Here is a 22,234-nt window from a genome sequence, read left to right as displayed (position 1 = left end):
ACTATATAACAACAGAAGATGTAAAAGCTAAAATTGCAAAATTAAAACTTAGAGTATGCCTGTGGTGAACTATGATTGGCTATCAAATTATATTTATCAATAATGTCAAATTGGGAAAAAAAAGCATGAAAAAACAAGGAACATTTTTTTGGAGAAAGCATTGAGCTAGATTTGAAAACTTTTTAGTTATGTAAGTGCATTATTATAGTAGATAAAAGTTAAAAATTACAGACAAGTAGATAGAATAAGATGAAAATACAGCCATTTTTAATAACCAAAGCACCTTCCATGGATTGACTACAATAAAATTATTTAGCCAATTCTCTATTATTGGGCATTTATGTTTTTTCTAATCTTTATTAGCACATTTTATTTATTTATTTGTTTTTTTTTTGTTTGTTTGTTTTTCTTTATGGTGTGCACTTTATTGAACTGGTCTCAAGTCAGTGTACAGATAAGCCCTGGCTGCCTCCACACCTCAACCCACTCCCAGGGAGACCAAAAGCCTTCACACATCTCAAGTTGAGGGACAAAAAGGTTGGGCCATAATGCCTGACCATTGAAATAAAACAAAACAAAAAGGATAAGTATTAAGGCGAAGATTTTAAAAATCTGGATTACATAATTTACACAAAAGCAATGTTATATCACCCAGGACTTGGGCAAGGACTGGCCCTTCTTAAGGAGAAGTGGGGCAGCTTTGGGGCAGGCAAGGGACTTCCTGTAACAGTGTATCTCATGATACTTGGAATGTCTATTTTTAAAAAAGAACGATGTACAATCAAAGTCCTCAGCCACATTGTGGAACTTTGGGGGTGCTTGCTCCAACCGACTGCTGTCACCTTCACCGTTCCAGTTTTTAAATCCCGAGTCAAGCGCCAAAAACAAATAAAAGTAAACAAAGCCATGCACATCTCATCTCGTTTTCTGCGCAAGTTGTCAAGAAATGGTGTAACCAACTAAGTAATAGTCCGCCTAGAAGCATTTGCAGTGGACGATGGAGGGGTCGGACTCATCTTACTCCTGCTTGCCGACCCACAAGTGCTGGAAGGTGGATGGCAAGGCAGCTGCCAATCCATACGGAGTACTTGTGCTGAAGGGACGCAACGGTCTTGATCTTCGCGGTGCTGGGAGCCAGGGCGGTGATCTCCTTCTGCATCCTGTCGGCGATGCCTGGGAACATGGTCCCAGCAGACAGCACCGTGTGGGCGTTGAGGTCCTTGGGGATGTTGACATCACACTTCATGATGGAGTTGGATAGTTTTGTGGATGCCACAGGATCCCATGCTCAGGAAGGAAGGCTGGAAGAGCGCCTCGGGTCAGCGGAACTGCTCATTGCCCATGGTGCTGACCTGACCATCAGGCAGCTCGTAGCTCTTCTCCAGGGAAGAGCTGGAGGCCGCAGTGGCCATCTCCTGCTCGAAGGCCAGGGTGACATAGCATAGCTTCTCCTTGATGTCACGCACAATTTCTCACTCCGCCGTGGTGGTGAAGCTGTAGCCACGCTCCGTGAGGATCTTCATGAGGTAGTCCGTCAGGACCCTGCCAGCCAGGTCCAGATGCAGGATGGCGTGAGGGCACAGTGTGGGTGACCCCATCACCCGGAGTCCATCACGATGCCAGTGGTGCGCCCAGAGGCGTACAGAGACAGCTCGGCCTGGAAGGCCACGTACATGGTTGGGGTGTTGAAGGTCTCAAACATGATCTGGGTCGTTGTCTCATGGTTGGACTTGGGGTTCAGAGAGGCCTCGGTCAGCAGAACTGGGTGCTCCTCGGGGTGCACACGCAGCTCATTGTAGAAGGTGTGGTGCCAGATCTCGTCCATGTCGTCCCAGTTAGTGACGATGCCGTGCTCGACGGGGTACTTCAGGGTCAAGATGGCACTCTTGCTCTGGGCCTCATCGCCCACGTTAGGAGTCCTCCTGGTCCATGCCCACCATCACACCCTGGTGCCAAGGGTGCCCCACGATGGAGCAGAAGACAGCCCCGGGGGCATTGTCGCCAGGGAGCGGGCCTTGAACATGCGGGAGCCACTGTGGATGACCAGGGCAGTGGCATCAGCCAAGGCGAGCTGGAGGCTACGCAGACTGGCCGCGGCGGCTGAGCCGCGAAGGCGAGAGGCCCACTGGCCAGGTGGACGCGATCTCGGCACTGGCACAGACATTTTAATCAACATCTTTATACATACATCTCTGCACACATCTCTCATTGTTTTCTAATGAAAAACTCTTAGAATTGGAATTTCTTAGTTGGACAATATTAAAATGTTTAAAATCAGAATTAAAGCAATAGCCAAATTCAAAGTCACTTTAAATTATTTTTTAAAGGTGCTTACAACACCTTCGATCTTAGGAAGCATGCAAAAATTGAAAGAAAATAGTATTTCCGTATGAAAGTCAATAATAGTATTACACATAGGTAATTTCTAACATGGCTTAAAACCTCACCCAATACTGACAGCAATACCATATGTTTACAGACACTGCTCAGAGAGCAAGCCTGTTTCTGATTGTAATACAGCAAATATGGTAACTGATTGGTTCATTTCTGAATTAAAAATGCTGAACAGAAAACCAGTAGCACCAAACATATCTAATATTTTTATATATACACAATTGCAATGCACCCAACAGAAGGACACTGGATTGAAATACGTTTTCTTTGGCCATGGGCAAAGCCATAAGCTTTCTGGGTCTTAGTTCTGAGGGGAAGGAAAAAAGAGCTGGGGTTTACAGATTTTTAAAATTTTTATTTAATAGACCAATTAAACAAAAAACCTACTAGCACACCATTCATAAATAATCTTAAAATGGGAAGGAAATAATCTCTGAATAAAAAAGCATCATTTAAACCAAATGCATCTAACCTGATTTTTTTTTTTTTTAAATCTGCTCCATTGCTCATATTTTTCTTATTTTGCACGGGGGTGTAAAAACTTGCAGTTAAGTCACAGCCTCTTGATTGAAAACAACTCCTCTTGATAACTTCTAAGTTCTTTACAGATCAAAAAGTGCTATAATTTTGTGATTCTAAACATTAATTTACATTCTATGTGAAAAAGTGATTTGTAAGGAATTTTAAAATTCGGCCTCTCTTATTTCTTTCAGGTTGCCAACAGTGGGTCCCAGAAAGGGGGTGTGGGCATTTTACCATCCAACAGCCACTGGTGAAGGCCTCCTATGGCCAGCACTGGACTGTGCAGTGGGAACACAGACAAAAGGCATAGCTTCTGCCTTTGGGGGTTCTCATCCAGAGAGAAACAGGATACTAAAATAGGGGTACAAAAGTGACACAATACAGGAGGTGTGCTTGGAGACATGGGGCCCTTAGGAGCAGCACCTTACCCAGACTGGGGTGGAGATGCTAGTGGGCCAGATCTTCTGGAGAAGGTGATCCTTAAACTGAGTCTTGAAGGACAGGACGAGTGTTAAGCAGCTAAGGATGTGAGCAAATGAGCAACCTGTGTAAAGCTAACGTGTATCAGAAATCATAGATAATCCTAGGAACTCCACACGTCCTAGCAAGTTCCAGCAAGGCGAGAGTCTGTGAGTTGGAGGATTGTTGAAAACACTGTAGAGGCCGGCAAGTGGCCAAACCAAGGAGAATCTACAGTGCTAAGTTAGGGACTTAGGACTTGATCCCCAACACATTGGGATGTCACTGAAATATTTTAATCAGGGGAAGAGACTGAGGCAGTCTTATTGTTTGCCTCTTCCCCCACCTCAAATTCAACATAGAGCTGTAAGTTGAAAAGAACCTCAAGGTGAGAAAATTCCTACCTTGCCTTTATTTTTTAAGAATGAAGATAATGGAGCACAGGCTTGTTAAAAACGAATTGTAACAGTGTAGAAGTGCATAAAATCAAAAAGGGAAATTTCAAACCTCCCCCACCCCATCCCCTCAACTAAATCCTACTCCCCAAATAAACTCATCATTATGAGTTTCATGTAAATCCATGAATATATTTTCTAAATATATACAAAAGCATTTATATATAACAGATATTTTTATGAGTTCTCTTACAATGTATTGTGCTACCTATGTCGGTCTTCAACTTGCCTATTTCTCTTAATATACTCGTATTGTTAGTATAGATTGATCTTATCCTTTTGGGCTTCATAGTATTCCACTGCATGGTATGAGTATGTTTCAAACGTATTTAACCACTTCCCTGTTGATGGTCATTTAGACAGTTCCAAATGTTCTAGTCGTTGGTGCAATGAACATCCTTGACTCTGCACACCTGTTTGTTATCCTAAAGGATAGTTTCTTAGGATTGGGATTACTAGGTTAAAAGATCTAGGCATTTAATTTTGAAAGCTACTGCCTAGTTGCTCCCTAAAAAGTTGTTCCATTTGATGCTCCTTGAGATTATACGACAGTGCTCATTTTCCCTCATGATGGCCAAGCTGGGCATTATCAAGCGTTTGAATCTTTGCCAATCTGATAGATGAAAGATGTTATCGCATGGTTGCCTCAGTTGGTTGTTAGAGCTTGACCATTTTTTATATACTTATTGGGTAAATATATTTATTTTTGTCTACGAATTGCCTTTTTACAAACTCTATAGCTCAGAGATTCTTAATCTGAGATCCCAGAGCTCCAGATATATGATATGAAAATTTCTGTGTGTATTGGATGTGCATTATTCTCAGGATAAGACCCAAGGGACATTAAGAAACACTGAATTTAAGCTCTGTAGCTGAGAGAAAAGTATGGAAAGAAAGAAGTAGGGCTAGAAGGATGTAAAACGAGTGAGGGCAGAGTTCTGTAACTGGTTATGTGTATGTACACACACACACACACACACACACACACACAACCTTTTATATTATCTTACCCTTGTCTATACTGGGTTTTCCCAAAAGCACTCCTGTAATGCAGGAGACCCTGCTCGCTGCGCCATTTGTCATGCAGGGTGGCCTGCGGGGTCTCTGCTCCCGCTCCCCATACAAGAACGCAGGATATGGTGAGGCCAAAAAGGAACACCCACGGAGCCATAGGTAGGGGAGTCATACCACTATATTCTCTCTGGCGACACTATACTCTCAATGGAGGCTGGATCCACACTGTCCGCAAACCGCCATCCACACTTGCCAGCCCAGCCGCCATCTTCTTGCTAGCCCCCATTCTTTCTTTCTCTCTGCTAGCCTAGCCACAGCAGTTATATTGTGGCCAATGGCTCACTGGTTACAGCTGACGGCCAACTAGCCACAGCTTATGGCCATCCCATCACAGTTGATGGCCATTTACTACCTGAGCCAGCACCTGTCTATGTGAGGCCGAGAGCCTGGAAACTACTTTCTGGGGCTCTGCCCCCACAACTCCCTCTCTAGAAGGCCCCTCAATCACACAGGAGCTACTAGATCATTATAGACTGGGCTCACTTCTTACTAATATTTGTAAATATGTATCGCAGAGAATGCTGATAAACAACTCAAGACACTTCTTTCTTTATTGTTTGGTTCATAGAAACATTCAAAAACCTTTACAAACAAGCTGTAACCTATTTACTTGAAATCACAAAAAAGCCATTAACCTCAATTTTATCTCCTAAATATTTCTCTAACTTACCCACATCTCTTCACCTTCACTCCATCTTGCTTTGACCACTGCAGCACTCGCCTAACTTACCTCCCATGTCCTCTCTGCCATATTCCCTAATCCACCTGAGCTATCTTTTCATTTCAACATCCCCCAGTTTACAACCCTCTCATGGCTCCCCTTTGCTCTTGGGCTATAGAGCCAAACTCTTAACATGGGAGCCCACCCGGAGCTACCTGGTCTGCTCCACCTACCTCCTCTCCACCTTCTCTTCTGTGATACTAAGTCCCTGCCCCCTCCTCCTGACTCCAGCCACCCCTGCTGGAGCACTCAGGCCTTCTCCTTCCCCTCCCTGACCTTTGTTATTCTTTTTCTTCTGCTTGAATGCTCTTTCTCCCACCCCTCTCTTTCACTGTCTTAACTTCTACTCAGCTTAAAAATAACTTCCCTAACCTCCCAGGCCAAGTCCTGTGCTGCTGGCTCATGCTTTCCTAGCACTCTCCTTTTTTTTTCTTAGCAGTTATCCCAAATTTGCAATTACATAGTTCATTAACATCTGCATCCACTCTGGCAGTTGAGCTCCATGAAGACAGAAATAAGATCTGTTCTTTTCTTCGAAATCCCAGTGCTCAGAGCAGAGCTGACACAGAGCAGGTAATCAATGAGTGCTGTTGAAGGGAGGGAGAAAAAGATGCTACTATAAATGGTCCCTTGTAGGCCTTTATTTTTCTCTATACTTTCCTTCAAATATGAGCACATACTAATTATGTCCTGGATACAGAAATTTGCTAACTTATTCAGGTCATTCCAATTATTTATCAGGAACCTATTGTGTCATACTAAGCACTTTTCCAAGAGCTGGAAGAGAGATACTACACTGAAAAAAACAAAACAAACCAATCCTCTTCTGCTTAAGCTTACATTCTAGGAGGAGGAGGAAACAGATAGTAAACACAATAGATAAGTACATTATATAGTATATTTAGAAGGTGAAAAGTGCTGTGGAGAACAGTAAAGCAGGGTAAGTTGAATGGGGAGAGCAAAGAAGAGGGAGTTAGCCTCCATTCACTGTATGTTAAAAAAATTAGGTTGGGGGGCGGCCGGATGGCTCAGTTGGTTAGAGCTGGAGCTCTTAACAACAAGGTTGTGGGTTCAATTCCCACACGGGATGGTGGGTTGCGCCCCCCCCCCCCAACTAAAGATTGAGAATGGCAACTGGACTTGGAACTGAGCTGCGCCCTCCACAACTAGATTGAAGGACAATGACTTGGAGCTGATGGGCTCTGGAGAAACACACTGTTCTCCAATATTCCCCACCCAGAATTTTTTTTTAATTAGGTTGGATAGACTGACGTAGAGGGGGTATAAGTACTCTTATGAAATTTATAGTAATAAATTTGAGAAATACATATATACTGCTCCATATTAACCTTGGTACTGTGTACACCCGTGAGTGAGCTGCATGGGGCAGAGCGGTGGCGGGTTTGCAGGAGCTCCTCCCACTTCAACATCTTCTTCAAAAACTTCATCTATTTAAATGTTCCTCTTTTCCTCTGAACCCTCTCCTCCTCCCTGGCAAATTTAGTGGGTCTTTCTTCCATGTTCCTATAACTTGTTGGTCATCTCTGTACCATGTCATTCTTCTCCTTGTCCTGTAACAATTTATCTTCGTATGCATCAGCTCCACTAGAACACAGGAACTCCTCAAAGACAGGGACCATGTCCCAGCATCCAAAATCTGATCATTTCCAGCAGTCGGTAATATAGAAAGTGTTCAAAGTATTTGCTAAATAAGTGAACATAGGAATGGATAATGAATGAACAGAGATAGTTATAATGAGTGTAGCTATGGCAATCAGAACGCATCTTATCTTGGCAGCCTGAGTTCTCCAGAAAATTCTCCACATTTGTGTATGATAATCTTCAGCACTTCCGGCTCCCAAGAATATTGGATAAGTCACAGTATATCTTTTTTGCATTCTTTTTGTTTTAATCTATCTGGTCTATATATTTAAAGTGGTTTTCTTGTACACAGCATGTAATGGAATCTTACATTTTTATCTAGTCTGACAATCTTTTGAGTTTTAATTGAAGTCTTTAGACCATTTACATTTCATATAATTTTCAATATGATTGAGTTTAAATTTACCACTTACTATTGGTGTTCTATTTGTCTCATCCTTTCTCTTCTTTTTTTTTGTTACCTTTCTCTTCTTTTCCTACTTCTTTTGAATTGTTACTTCTTAATATTTCATTTTATCTTCACTGTTGGTGAGATATATCTATCTATATATACACACATATATATCCTTTATTTTTTTTTTATTTTTTAGTGATTGCTCTATACACTATGCATTTTTAACTCATAATATATGTTCAAATAATATTATGCTACTTCATGTATAGCATACAACCCTTACAACTGTAGACTGCCATTTTCCCCATCCTGTCCTTTCAGCTACTATCATACACTTTACTTCTACCTATTTGATAAATCTCAAAGATACATTATTATTTTTTCTTTATATGGTCAAATTAACTTTAAAATTTTTTTTAAAGAAGCAAAATATTTTTTATTTGCCCATATATTTATCATTTCTGGCACATTGTATTTCAAGCTTTCAGTTTGTATCATTTTGCTTTGGTTGAATAATTTCCTTTAACATTTCTTGCAGTATATATCTGCTGGCAACACATTCCTCAAGTTTGGTTTGTCTGATAAACTTTTTATTTCACCATTGTTTTTGCAGGATTTTTTCATTGGATATAAAATTATAAGTAGACTTTTTTTCTTTTAGTATTCTAAAGATGTTATTTTATTGTCTTTTGACTAGCAAAATTTCTGAGGTAAAATCTGTTGTCATTCTTATATCTGTTTCTCCATAGGTAATATTTATTTTTCTCTGACTGCCTTTTTTGTTTTAATGGAATACGGTCACACCAATTCTCTTATGTATTGTCTACAGCTGCCTACACACTATAAAGGCAGAACTGAGAAGTGTGATGGAGACCATATGACCCACAAGCCAAAAACATTTGCTATCTGTAAATTTAAGGAAAAGTTTCCAACCGTTGCTCGAGTATCTTTTACTCCAAGGGTAGTTCAAACCTATTACTAAGGTATGAGTACTTTAAGGTCTCCACTGAATGTTCTAAGGATGAATGAGGACTCACCCCTTTAGCTAGTTAGACCCCAAACATTTTCCCACTTGGTGTGGGATTTATTCAGCTTACAACTCCTCAGTCTTTTCTGCCCAGCCTCGTGGTGTATCATTTTATACTTGTGTCCTAGTATTCAGCAAAAATACAAGAGATTCCTATAGCTATTTCTGGGGCTCTTTTTCTACATAACATCCTCTTTCCCAGAACTCCGCCCCACTACTTATTCCTAGCCACCTTAGCCTCCCCAAACTCCGACCTCCATCTCATCAACTCAGCAAGGTTGCCAGGATCTATTTGGTTCCCCTCTTTCTGGGTCTACAGTCTAGAAATTGCTTCCAGGCAGAAAGCCAGTGTAATTATTGAACTCATTTTGTTTCTCTTCTCTCAAGGATCACAGTCCTATGCAGACTGTTGTCCAGTGTCTAAAAGCTATTGTTTTTTATTTTATCCAGCTTTCTAATTATTTGTGGTAGGTGGTTAAGTCTGGTCCTTGTTACTCCATCATACCTTGAAGGGGAAATCCCCTTCACTTATCTTTTGATAGGTGGAATTTTCTAGATAGTACACACTGGTTCTTTAGACTTTCCAAAGGAGATTTGTTGAATTTGACTGGCTTGTGTGGAGATAGAGAATTAAGTGAAAAACTTTTCCTGGTGGGTTTGCCTAAGTAGTTGATGATATACTATATTATTGCTGACCTGGATTTCTCATGTCCAGGTTATGACAGGAAGAACAGGCTACGCCAGAAAGGACAGAAATTACTTTATAGGAGAATCTGAAAGCAGATTAATCTTGAGCTGTGCATTTCTAAACTCATTTGTGCATTTATATCAGGGGTACAACAAACCTGTTAGTAGGCCTAGAGAGGATGTGCCTCTTTTAAAAACATGTGAAAAGTATACAAAGTGATCACCATCAGCTCCAGATGCTATGCTGAGTTAAACAGATAAAATTGTCCAACTCTAGGAGTTTATAGTTAAAAGAAAGAACTGATCCAAAATATACATAGGAGATAGATAGGTAAGATAGATAGATAGATAGATAGATAGATAGATAGATAGATAGATAGATAGATAGATGTTTATATTAGTGGCATTTCTTTATTAAGGGATGAAACTCCAATTAGCTGGCAAAAAACTCATTAATTTTCTTGTACCTCATTAGAAAAATGTGGGGAAATAATTCATTTGTTCAAAATAGGATGAGAAATGATTGTTTAGACAAAGGTGAAGGTAGTTACAGAAAGGCATAACATTGAAGATGTGAGTAAAAGACATGAGATTCAAGAATCAGATAAAGGGGCAGAAAGTTAAAGCAGTCAAAAAAGAAAAAAGAAGAGTAGAGAGAAGATGGAAAAGTAAAGGAGTCAGGGCACAATAGCGCCAGGTTCATAGTAGATGCTCAATGAAGGTTGGATGGATGGATGGATGGATGGATGGATGGATGGATGGATGGACAGTCAGAAGAATATAATAGAAAAAGATAAATGTGATGACAGAGGGTGATAATTCAATCTTATTATAGACAAAGAAGAAATAATGGAGATAGAGGGAATTGTAGTGATGGGTTTTGTAGCATGGCAATTTGTAACTATTTTAAGTGCAAATAAGTTTTCCTAGCTAACTCATATTTAAGATCTCAGATCAAAACTCACTTCCTTAAAGATGTCTTTTCTGACTATTAATGTAAATTAATTCACCTGTTTTTTCTTCTCATGATTCTCTATATTCTTCCTTTATAAGACTTATCACAGTCTGTAAACAAATATTTTTTGGTGACGATTTGTTTAATATCTGTTCTCCCACTAGATTATAGGTTCCATGAGGGGAAGAACTATGCCCTATTTTTTACTAACAACTGTGTCCTCGGGGTCCGGCATAAAGCCTGGCACATATTAAGCTCCCAAAAATATTTGTTGATTGAATGCACAAATAAGCACATAAATGAATGAGGTTGGGACTTGTGGAGATGCAGAGCTGTGAAGCCTATCCAGTCTTTTGATGATTAAAGTATATTCATGTGTACAGGTAAAGTACACATGTGTAAAGTAAAGTACAGGAGTGGCTGTACTGAAATATAAAATGCCCTGGAATTGGAGTCAGAAAGTCTGAGTTTAACACCAGCTTCTGCTATTTACTTGTTGTGTTCACAAGGGCAACTTAATATATCCAAGCTTTTGTCTTCTGATCTCTTAAATGAGGAAAATATACCTCACATGGTTATGAAGCTTGAATAAAAAAAAGTGTTCAGAACTTCTCAAAGGTTTTCTCCCAAAAACCCCTCAGGAAGGAGGGGGGTGTGGTTCACATCTCTTGAACTGGAGGCACACTGAAAACAAAAGCAAGTTCTTTGAAATAGGTTTCATCTTGAAAGTTCATGCAAATTTTGTATTTTATACCATATAATGTTTCAATGTTTAAATTATTTTAAATTATTCACTGATAATTTACTTAATTTTTTCCCATAAAATAATTGAATACAATTGATGCTCATAAACATGCACCACAGTATCCTTTGGTTTTCCATACTTATGAGAAGCAGAGATTTATGTGAAATGGTCTGCCACGTAACAGAAGATTCTCCATAATGTTCGCTGAAGCTGAATCTGTCCACCAGAGGAGCAGCATGGTTGAATCAACAGGCAAAACAAATAATATGAGGGGGATTCCCTTCATAGAGCAGGGCGAGGTGGGCTTGCTAGTCTGGAGAGAGATCAAGGACATAGGTCAGAAGCAACCTGCAACTTCATTTGAATGTAGCTAATCAAAAGGAAATTATCATTGCTCTATAAAATGTAGGATTTACATAATAGATAATTATATGTTTATTATAAATAATTATGGTTATTTATAATAATGCATTATATATAATGTTATTACATAATATAATGTATTAAACTATCTACAGAGAGAAAAACATACTTAATCATCAAACATTACTCCTATCTTTGGTTTTATTCTTAGAACCTATTATTAAAAAACAAACAAACAAACAAACAAAAAACCTTGCACTCTCTATATTAACATCCAGAAATTGATTGGGTCTGAATCTGAATTATCCATAGATATATGCCCTACACATTTCCATTTCCAAGGTTTCAACCCAATGAAAACATTAAACACAGTACCATTAAAGAAAACTCCTCTATGAACCAATGTGGTCTGTCCTCAGTTTCCTCATTGTGAACAGGGAATACCAATACTTACCTCAGCCTGGTTGAACATTAAATGCAATGATGCACATGAACGTGTCTGGTACAGTGCCTGGCACACTGCAACCAGGCCCACCCAAGTTCTAGGCTTTATTCACTGCTTTACCATTAATGCCCACTTGTTGTAGGTAGAATCATGCACCCCCACCCCACCACAAAATTCATCTGTTGAAGTCCTAACCTCCAGTACCTCAGAATATGACCATATTTGGAGATAGGGGTTTTATCAAAGTAATTAAGTTAAAATGAGGATTACAGTGAGCCTAAATCCAATATGACTGATGTGCTCATAGGAAAAGGAAATTGGGACACAGACAAGTACAGAGAAGACAATGTAAAGACATAAGGAGCAATGGCCATCTTTAAGCCAAGGACAGAAGCCTGGAACAGATCATTAGCTCACAACCCTCATAAGGAACCAACTCTGCTGACCACTTGATCTCAGACTTCCAGCCTCCAGATCTATGAGAAAATAAATTTCTGTTGTTTAAGACACTTAGTCCGTAGCAGTCTTAGAAAACAATATATCACTAGAATAAAAGGTCCATGAGGGCAGAGATTTTTCTTTTTGTTCAGTGATGAACAATGAGATATTAGAATAGAGCCTGACAAATAGTAAGCACCTAATAAATAATTGTTCAACTATCACAGAATTGTCTAGTCCTGTACTTGGCACAAAATATTTAGGAAATATTTGAAGATTTAATAAATGATTCTATTTCCTAAAAACCAATTAGAACATAGTCTGAAAAAAAAAAAAGTTATGTAAATGTATTCATAGAAGCATTGTAAAACTTTAAATATTAAATCACACTTAATAAATCACCTTGGTTGAAAAGGGCAAAAATGTCATGAAATTCAAGCAAAAATGTCATGAACTTCCCCACTCCTTGGCCTAAATTTAAGCACTGTAGCACATAGCTCTCATTTGCTTTTGCAACCTCTTTGCCCAAGTCCTCCACACAGGACCCCTTTACTGGAATCACAGTCGTCTCTGCATCACTTCCAGACACACCAACCTTCTAGGCTCAGCTCAAATCCCTCCTCCCACATGAAGCCTTTCCTGACCCTCTAAAGCCAAAGTGATACCACTCTTTATTTGGACTACTTAAGGTAAATAAATATATATACCACTTACTTTCTCATACCATTAATTCTTTTTCTGCAAAGATATCTCTCTGGTTTCCATTTTAGATTTGAAAGATCTCTGAGGACAGGGACTTCTAAAATTACTTAATTCTACCCCCATCTAAGTAGGGGGTCCAGCAAATATTGTAGATTTTTAATTAAGTCATTGGAAAACAGCCTAGTCAGCATTCACACTCAACCCCAGGCCTGACAGTACCAAGAGTCCGAAAGGTACTGGCAAATCCAAGTCTCTTTAACAACTTGGGCACAAGTCCTACTAAGAGTGGGTAATGGAGAGTTGCGATTAACATAGTTAGCAGTGGTGCTGGGACATCCAAAAGCATCACCAATAATATCAGTCTAATAAACCTATATCATGCCTTATTTTTAAATAATGCCTATTTGATCAATGCTGGACGTTTCCTTTCTAAGGATTGTTACTAATCTTTGCTCGAGCTGTTTTATTGATCAAATAGCCACTTAACCACAGATAACCAAATCAGCAGCAAGATTCAGAAGTACATTTGATCTCTGCCTCCTTGGGCTTTGGCAAAAAGCTAGTGTGTTTATGCAATCATAGGTTTAAAAAAAAAACTGTATAGAATTAATTACCTTTTTTTTTTTTTTTTTTTTTTTTACTGTCAGTGATTTTTCTAATTCCCTTGATATGAAACATGAGCCATTATAAGGAAAAGTCTCTTCTCTTGATTTAATGCAAAACATTTAGGGGAAATGAATATATTCCTCAAGTTGCTTTCTGACCACTTGATCTTGTCTTCATATGACCTTTAAAAAAATCCTATTGTAATGTTTCTTTTCATTTAATTGGATCCAAGCGATATGATAAAGATAATTGGAGGAGGGTCCTAACCTGATGTACAAGCATGGATTTCACCGTCTTTGACTATTTTAGTAAGTATTTCTCATTTAATCCCCAGTCTAACATTCTCCCCATTTTTATGTGGTATAAGAAGACCTTTTGAATAGACCTTTAAATTATAATATTTTAAATATAATATTTAATCATAATCCTTTCCTTGGGCAATTCAGCTCTACTAACACTATTTTGAGTAAAGCTCATATTTTCAGAAATATAACTCAGAGATACTAAAGCAAGTAAGTGATATGCAATAAGACATAAAATATAAAAATACAAATGAATACTATATGAATCAGAGTACAGGCATCCTTTTATAGATAAATAAAATCAAATGAAAAAGTCATTAAATGGTCAAGGAAATTAGTCATTGGGATAATATAGAACTGTCTATTAAGTATAAAGAGTTGTATCAGGAATTATAAAAAGATAAAGCCTTTATCCTCATTAGCTTACAACTAGTGGAGTTCAAGCTAACTGGAAATATAAACCACATGGGCGGCTGAAAGGGGAGTTAATTCTGGCGTATAAAAAACAGTTTATAAAAAATTTTGGAAGATTTCTCTGTTAGATTCAAAAAACTTTGAATTATACTCATTTTGTTTAAAAAAAAAACAATGATATAGGAAAAGACTTTCAAATAAACCAAACAAACTTTGCCGTCCTTCCCTAGTTTTCAAAGACTGAAATAGAAAGATCGTTGTCTGGAATTGAAATAACACAATCAACGGTGTTATTGGGGAGGGCATCTGACATAGCAGCAATCACTGTGTCTGAAATGAGACAATGCATCTTTGTCAGATCATCTGTACAAAATGATCTAGATTAAATTAACTGAGTTTTTTTTAAAGGCTCTAAATGTACTTTTGCTTCAAGTACAGAAGAGAGTAAAGGAAAATGTATTAAGGAATGTATCAAATTATGTCATCCAAATAGTACTACTCATTGGGTAGCACTACCATGTAATCAAAACGGCAAAGTTCCAAGGGCTGGACTTCGGAAAGGTACTTCCCAACACAACAGAACTGGGAACACCTTGAGGTATTTGATATTTTGTGAGGGAAAGCAAACTAAGATTCTAGTATCTCTCCCAGGGTACGGTAATAAATCCTTGTCAAGACTTTTCCTGTCTCCTCCTGAACCTTGGGAATGTCTTTAAGATGCCAGCACCTACCTTCTCAGCACCAAGTGAAAGTGAATTGTATTTGAAAATTTTGCCAAATAAAAAGCATAGGCAAAAGGAGAGACACTTGTATGAACCTGGGGAAAATCTTCATGTTTCAGACATCCACGGAGTATGAAAAGAAACCAGTTTAGGATTTCACCATCATCAATGTCTGCTTCTGTTTGAATCTTCATTTTTCTTATCTTCAGCACAGAAAAGGAAACTGATCAGATAAATTACTGTGTAGCAAAAGTTGTGTATTCAATGAGTCCTGAAAGTGTTTCCCTTCTTTTTTTAAGAAAATGAATACTGTGAATACTAGGCAGAATTACATATTCAGTGGTACTGATGACTTATTTTATTATGGTGTTATAAAATTTTTAAAAATATTTCTCATAAAACCTGTAAAACTTAAGAGGTGTTAGATTCCATAATGTTTAATAACTACCATATCCATTTGCAACAATAATGAATAAAATATAAATACAAGTCAAAACAGTTCATATAAAATTATTGATGGGTTAAAATAGTCTTTAAAATTGAATAAAGATTATACTGATGTGAGCATAAACACAGTATACATTGTAGATTTTGTTCCTATCAAAACAGAGTAATGTTAAACAGGCAAAAATCACCCCAAAAGTCCTGTATATAGTCCACAGTTACCCATATTTCCTTTTATCCCTTTCTGGAAATACAGTGTCTTCAAGAAAAGGGAAGGGGGATGGGTGGGACAAACACTGGAATATACGTTGAGACATAATTGAGAGGTATGCACAATAGAAGAAAGCACAAATCAATACATAAAAAATTGAATATATGACATGCCTCCTTTGGTGTGAGAACTCTTATAAAAACAGAAAGTTAAAATTACCTAACTGAGGAAAGAAAAACATGGCTAAAAGAACTGGTAGCTCAGTGGGGGTGGGGATGGGGCGGGGGACAGAGTCAGGGAGACAAACAGGATGCTGGGAGGTGAGAAATAAGGGTGGGGAGTAGTGGGCAATCTCAAGAGGAACTAACAAGGTCTGTTGCTTATAGTTACCCAGAAAACCTTAAGAACAATAACAGACAAACAAATGTAGCATAGAAAGAAACCTGAGAGAAGCTGGAACCCCACTAGTGGGACATCCCGGTCACCCTTGTATTATTGGTGCTGTTTGGAGGCTGAAGGTAATCTCCCATTGTATTCATATCCAGCACAACTGCTGACACTTCTGTTTCCCGGTGAATCAACAGATCCTGGCGAAAGACCATGGGGAGAGGGTGAGTGGACCTTGTGCTCCAGGAAGTATATTTCTATCTCTTGAGAAATAGGAACTTCGGTTCAATTCAGTCCAGTTTGCTGGTTTTTCTTTTGGTCTTTTTTGTTTTGTTTTTAACCTTTTCTTCCTTAGAGTGGTTTTTAGAGTAAATACATATTATTTTGAGGAAGAATTCCAGTTCCAAAGACCTGCACAGGTCCAGCTACTCAAGCAGCAGTTAAAAAGCCAAAGAGTCAATAAAGGGGATGTTCCCCCTCTCTCACCTCCTAGAGCCCCTCCTTCCCCCCCCCCCCACCCTTCTCACCCACCTCCCCTTAAAAACTCACAAACAGAGAACCACACCTCTAAGTCCAGGGTGCTTTTAAACAGAGCCACTTTGCAAAACTGTGCTTGAGGTCCCACATTTAATTATACACAATGTTTACATTCCTTTCTTAGTTATTTTTAAAAGCACACTTCTTTCTTCTTTCAAATGTAATACATGCTCATCAAAGGAAAAAAACACAAGAGTATTGAAAGGCCAAGAAAAAAAAATATCATCCTCACTTGATACAACCATTATCATGATGCTAAAATTATCTGCTGTTAGCAAATCTTTTTGAATAACAAGGACGATGAAGAACTCTCTTTACTGATCGTTTGATCCAATGATATGCCTTTTTTTTTTTCTACAACATATTAGCAAAACTTCTGAAGCATTTGTGAGTGTGAACTGGCTTGCTGGGCTGGGAAGCTAAGGACTTAAAGGTAGAAGTTCTCTCCCTAGGGAAACCTGTGCAAATGCACTTTGACACAGACGGAAGTGCTTCAGACTTCAGGGTTTGGGGTGCAGCCATGCAACACACTTGGAATGAGCAGGAAAAGGAAGGTGCCAAGGCCACTTCCCTAGAGCATAAGTCACACACTGTCTCTTTGCTGGCTTTCTGAGAAGGGTGAAATGTGTACATGAAGCGTGTGTGTGGGGGGGGGGGGGGAGAGAGAGAGAATGTATATACACATCTAAATATGTATTTCTTCCTTTGGTACATGTACCATAGTTGCTGCCTCCTGCACTGCACTGTTGAAATTTTACATTGGAGTTCTATTTAATGTCATTTTATATACTGTCACGCAATTCACATATTCAGGAACCTTCCATGGTTTCCCAATGTCTGCAGAACAAAAGTTGCAACTCATCAGCATTCTGTTTCCTCCACAGCAGGGACTCAGCTGACCTTTTTTACCTCCTTCACACCACTGCTGAGAGGTTCATGGCCCCACCGAACCTTTGCTCTGTGCCTTTTCTGGATGCAAAAATGTGGTCTAGAACCCCGTCTCTCTCTCTAACGGTGAAATTCTAGCACTAATATCACCTCCTCCAAGAAGATTTTTGGGTGTTTCCTGACCTGATGTAATTTATTTTGCAAGACTGTAAGCTCCTTGAAGACAAGGACCAAACCACACAAGAATAGTCATAGTTTTCGAATGAATCAATTTACCTTTTAATCCTTTTAACTCCCATCTTATGGTCCTTTTCTAAATTTTACTGATTATATTCTGCATTAATAATTAATTATATATATAGTCTCTCAAATTCCTTGAATGCAGGGACCATATTATATATAGTTCTTGCACTCCTACACCCACCCCAGACCTATGGTAAATGTTTAACCAACACTTACTGAACTAACTTAAATCCAGGATTGAAATACCAATGCTTTTTCCATAACACAGAGGAGAGGGTTGGAAACAGAAAGAGTTAGCCTTATTCTGAAACAAACTGAAAAACGGGTAGTAGTTTATCTGACTTTGTGAGTCTCCTATTCTCTATTCTGCCTCCCAGCACAGGAGAAATCTAGGTAAGTCCTCGACTTAGAAATAAGTTGCATTCCACGTCTTTATATGCATAGGTCATTGATTTAGGAATTACAATTCATTTTCCTTTGAAATAATATTATAAATAATGTTTAAGATCCCTGATAAGTCTCCAAAAGCTGACTTGAACTCTCAATTAAGCAGAAATAGCACATTTGCAATAAAAGTAGAAAATAAAACAACTGACATATGTTACTAGTAAAACAACCAAGAAACAACTAAATATGAGTGATTATTTTTAACTTGAATAATCATCATTTGAGGAAAGCAGATTTAACTATAGAAAAAGGAGGATATATCTAACCATTCTTTCCCAGTTGCTATCATTCACCAGTTTCTTGGAGACTCTTTCGGGAAAGAGGTGGCCTAACGGCCAAATCTGGCCACAATTCTGAGTCATCTCAGAATCCACATGGAACCATGTTCAATACTCTTGGCATTCTTTTCCTTCATCTCCTTATCTTCCAGGATCTTCTCCACCCCGCTCTAGTCTTGCATTCCCACAGGCACACCCTGCACCCTGCTATCCCAGGACTGTGTCTCCTGTAAATGTTGTATCCCCACTTTCTGACTATTCACCTCCTAATGTTCCAGGTCACTTACTACATTATCCCCAACATGCCTGCTCTTCAACCTATTCGAAACGTCCGGTTCCCTGATCCTTTGGCTAGATCTCTAGAGTCGCCTCCTCTTTCAGCTCTCCAACTTACATTCCAAGATCCAACATTACAATGATTTTTGTACCACTGTCCTTTAATTGCCTTGTTCTGCCAGACATAATCCAGGACAATTCCAATCATTCCCTTGCACAAGTAATGCTGAGAGTTCCTCGTGGGGGTGGGAGGGATCATAATCCAGTTTGACCTTTATTAGAACTCTTGGTCACCTAACTCAACCTCAATAATTCCTGGCAATCTTAAATTGGATGGATGGACAGATGATGGATAATATAAGTGGAAACATGTAGAAATGCTAATGAGAATCTCTGGACCCTTTGTAATGCTTTTGAGATGGATGGCATTTAGTCTACCATTTCTAACTTTACTTCAAAACATATGGCTTTGCAATTCTGAGAAAGAACAAAGTTAGAGGCATCACAATTCCTGATTTCAAACTATATTACAAAGCTATAGCAATCAAAACTGTATGGTACTGGCATTAAAAACAGACAAATAGATGAATGGAACAGAATCGAAAGCCCAGAAATAAATCCACACATATATGGTCAACTAATATTTGATAAGATAGCCAAGAATACTCAGTGGGGAGTGGCCGGATAGCTCAGCTGGTTAGAGCGTGAGCTGTCAACAGCAAGGTTGCCAGTTCAATTACCGCATGGGATGGTGGGCTGCGCCCCCTGCAATTAAAGATTGAAAACGGCAACTGGACTTGGAGCTGAGCTGTGCCCTCCACAACTAGATTGAAGGACAACGACTTGGAGCTGATGGGCCCTGGAGAAACACACTGTTCCCCAATAAAAATTAAAGAAAAAGAAAGGAAGGAAGGAAGGAAGAAAGGACGGACGAAAGGAAGGAAGGAAGGAAGGAAGGAAGGAAGGAAGGAAGGAAGGAAGGAAGGAAGAGAAAAAAAGAATGAAACAAAGAGGGCCATCCTGGTGGCTCAGGTTGGAGCTCCTAACACCCTCTACAGCTAAGATTGTGAACAATGGCTCTCCCTGCAGCTGGGCTTCTGTGAGCAGCTGGAGGTCGGCGTGAGCTGCCGTGAGCTGCCGTGGGCTGCCATGGGCTGCCGTGGGCTGCTGTGTGCTGCCAGGAATGGCCGGCAGCCAGCGTGAGCAGCCGGCAGCTGGAGAGAGCTGCCGTGAGCGGCCAACTGATAACAGGCAACTGACTGCCTCAGCCTGGGGGAGCACAAGGCTCATAATACCAGCATGGGCCAGGGAGCTGTTTCCTGCACAACTAGACTGAGAGACAACAGCTTGAACCAGAGTGGGAGGAGGGGAGGCAGAAGAAGGGGGGGGGAAAGAATACTCAGTGGGGAAAGGATAGTCTCTTTGATAAAAATGTTGTTAGGAAAACTGGACATTCACATACAAAAGAATGAAATTGGGCACCTATCTTACACAACTCACAAAAATTAACTTGAAATGGGTTAAAGACTTAAATGTAAGACCTGAATCTGTAAAAGTTCCAGAAGAAAACATAGAGGTAAAACTCCTTGACATTGAGCTTGGCAAAAATTTTTGGATATGATACCCAAAGCGTAAGCAACAGAAGCAAAAATCAACCAGTGGGATTACATCAAACTAAAAAGCTTCTGCACAGTAAAAGAAACAACCAGCAAAATGAAAAGGCAACCTATGGAATGGGAGAAAATATTTGCAAACCATCTATCCAATAGGGGTTAAGATCCAAAATATACAAGGAACTATATAACTCAATAGCAAAAACAAAACAAAACAAAACAAACAAACAAAAATCCAATTTAAAAGTGGGCAAAGGACTTGAATAAACATTCTTCTAAAGAAGACATCCAAACAGCCAACAGGTACATGAGAAAATGCTCAACATCACTAACCATCAGGGAAATGCAAATCAAAACCACATGAGATATCACTTCATACCTGTTAGAATGGCTATTATTTAAAAAGGGAAAAGACAACAAGTGTTGGTGAGGATGTAGAGAAAAGGGGACCCTTGTGCACTATTGGTGGGAATATAAATCGGTGCAGCCACTATAGAAAACAGTATGGAAGTTCCTCAAAAAATTAATAGAACTACCATATGATCCGACAATCCCACTCTGGGTATTTATATTCAAAGGAAATGAAATCACTATCTCAAAGAGATATCTGCACTCCAATGTTCATCGCAGCATTATTTATAATAGCCAAGATATGGAAACAACCTAACTGCCAATCAATGGATGAAGGGGTAAAGAAAATGTGATATATATGAATATTATTCAGCCATTACAAAAGGAAATTCTGCCTTGTGTAACATGTATGGATTTTGGGGTCATTGTGTTAAGTCAGACAAGGCATACAGAGAAAAACAAATACTATGTGATGTCATTTACATGTGGAATCTAAAAAATCCAAACTCAGAAACAGAGATTAGAATGGTGGTTGCCAGGGGTTGGGGAGTGAGGGAAATAGGAACATGTTGGTCAGAATACAAACTTACAGGTGTAAGATGAATAAGGTCTGGGTATCTAGTGTACGTGTGGTGGGTATAATTAATAATACTGTATTATATACTTGAAAGTTGTTAAGAGAGTAGATCATAAACGTGACAACCACAAAAAATGGTAATTATATAAGGAGATGGAGGTATTAACTGTACCCTTATCGCAATATAGATGTGTACAAAATCATCATGTTGTACACCTTACACTAGCATATGTTATAGGTCAATAATATATCGATATCTCAAAACTGGAAGAAAAAAACCATATAGCTTTCTTTCTTTCTTAAGGTAGATGTATCTATGTTGCTTATAATTTCACAAGCACATGACACTTTTCTGCCTTCATAACTTTGTCCATCATCAAGTGAGGAGGAGAAACTTTCCTGGGGAAGGAATGGAAAAGCTCTGACAGGATGAAGAAGGAAGAAGGAATCTCAAGAATATATGTTTGTGTATCAGAAAGAGATTGCCTGAAACAGAATTGTGACATAAAAAGGGGAAATGGAGGTTTGTAGTAGCTTGTGTCCACTAGGCCCTGAATCACTCTCAACATAAGTGTTACTGTTTCGTTGTCATCTGTTAATCAACAATCCTATTAGAACACCTTGTATTTACCAGACACTGTTCTAGGAGCTTGGGAAACAGTGAAGAAGACACTCCTGCTATCATGGAGCCCAGGTTCTAATAGAGACAAAAGGTCACAAAAAAATGAACACGGACGATTAGACAGTGAATGGGGAAGGGAGGGATATTTTAGCTTGTGTGGCCAAGGAAGTCATCCCTGCAGGGATAATAGTTGAGCTGAAAACTAATGATGGAAAAAGAGTTCTCTGTATGGAAACCTGAAACCTTGCTTTCCTCTCCTGATTACAAGATGGC

General features: G+C 39.1%; 1 long non-coding RNA gene and 1 pseudogene across 1 annotated transcript in view; both read right to left on the bottom strand.

Moving 5' to 3' along the window:
- The window catches only part of LOC109452776 (uncharacterized), a 46,797-nt gene that overhangs the window by 20,820 nt on the left and 3,743 nt on the right, over positions 1-22,234 (bottom strand). The gene's annotated exons all lie outside the window — the stretch shown is intronic.
- Positions 397-3,854, bottom strand: LOC109452721 (actin, cytoplasmic 2 pseudogene; annotated as a pseudogene).

This window comes from Rhinolophus sinicus, chromosome 1 (genome assembly GCF_057876585.1).
Source record: "Rhinolophus sinicus isolate RSI-liver-muscle chromosome 1, RSI-T2T, whole genome shotgun sequence".
In the NCBI taxonomy this organism is placed as follows: Eukaryota; Metazoa; Chordata; class Mammalia; order Chiroptera; family Rhinolophidae; genus Rhinolophus; species Rhinolophus sinicus.
Note: the sequence above shows the minus strand (reverse complement) of the source record. Positions and strands in the feature narration are given on the sequence as shown.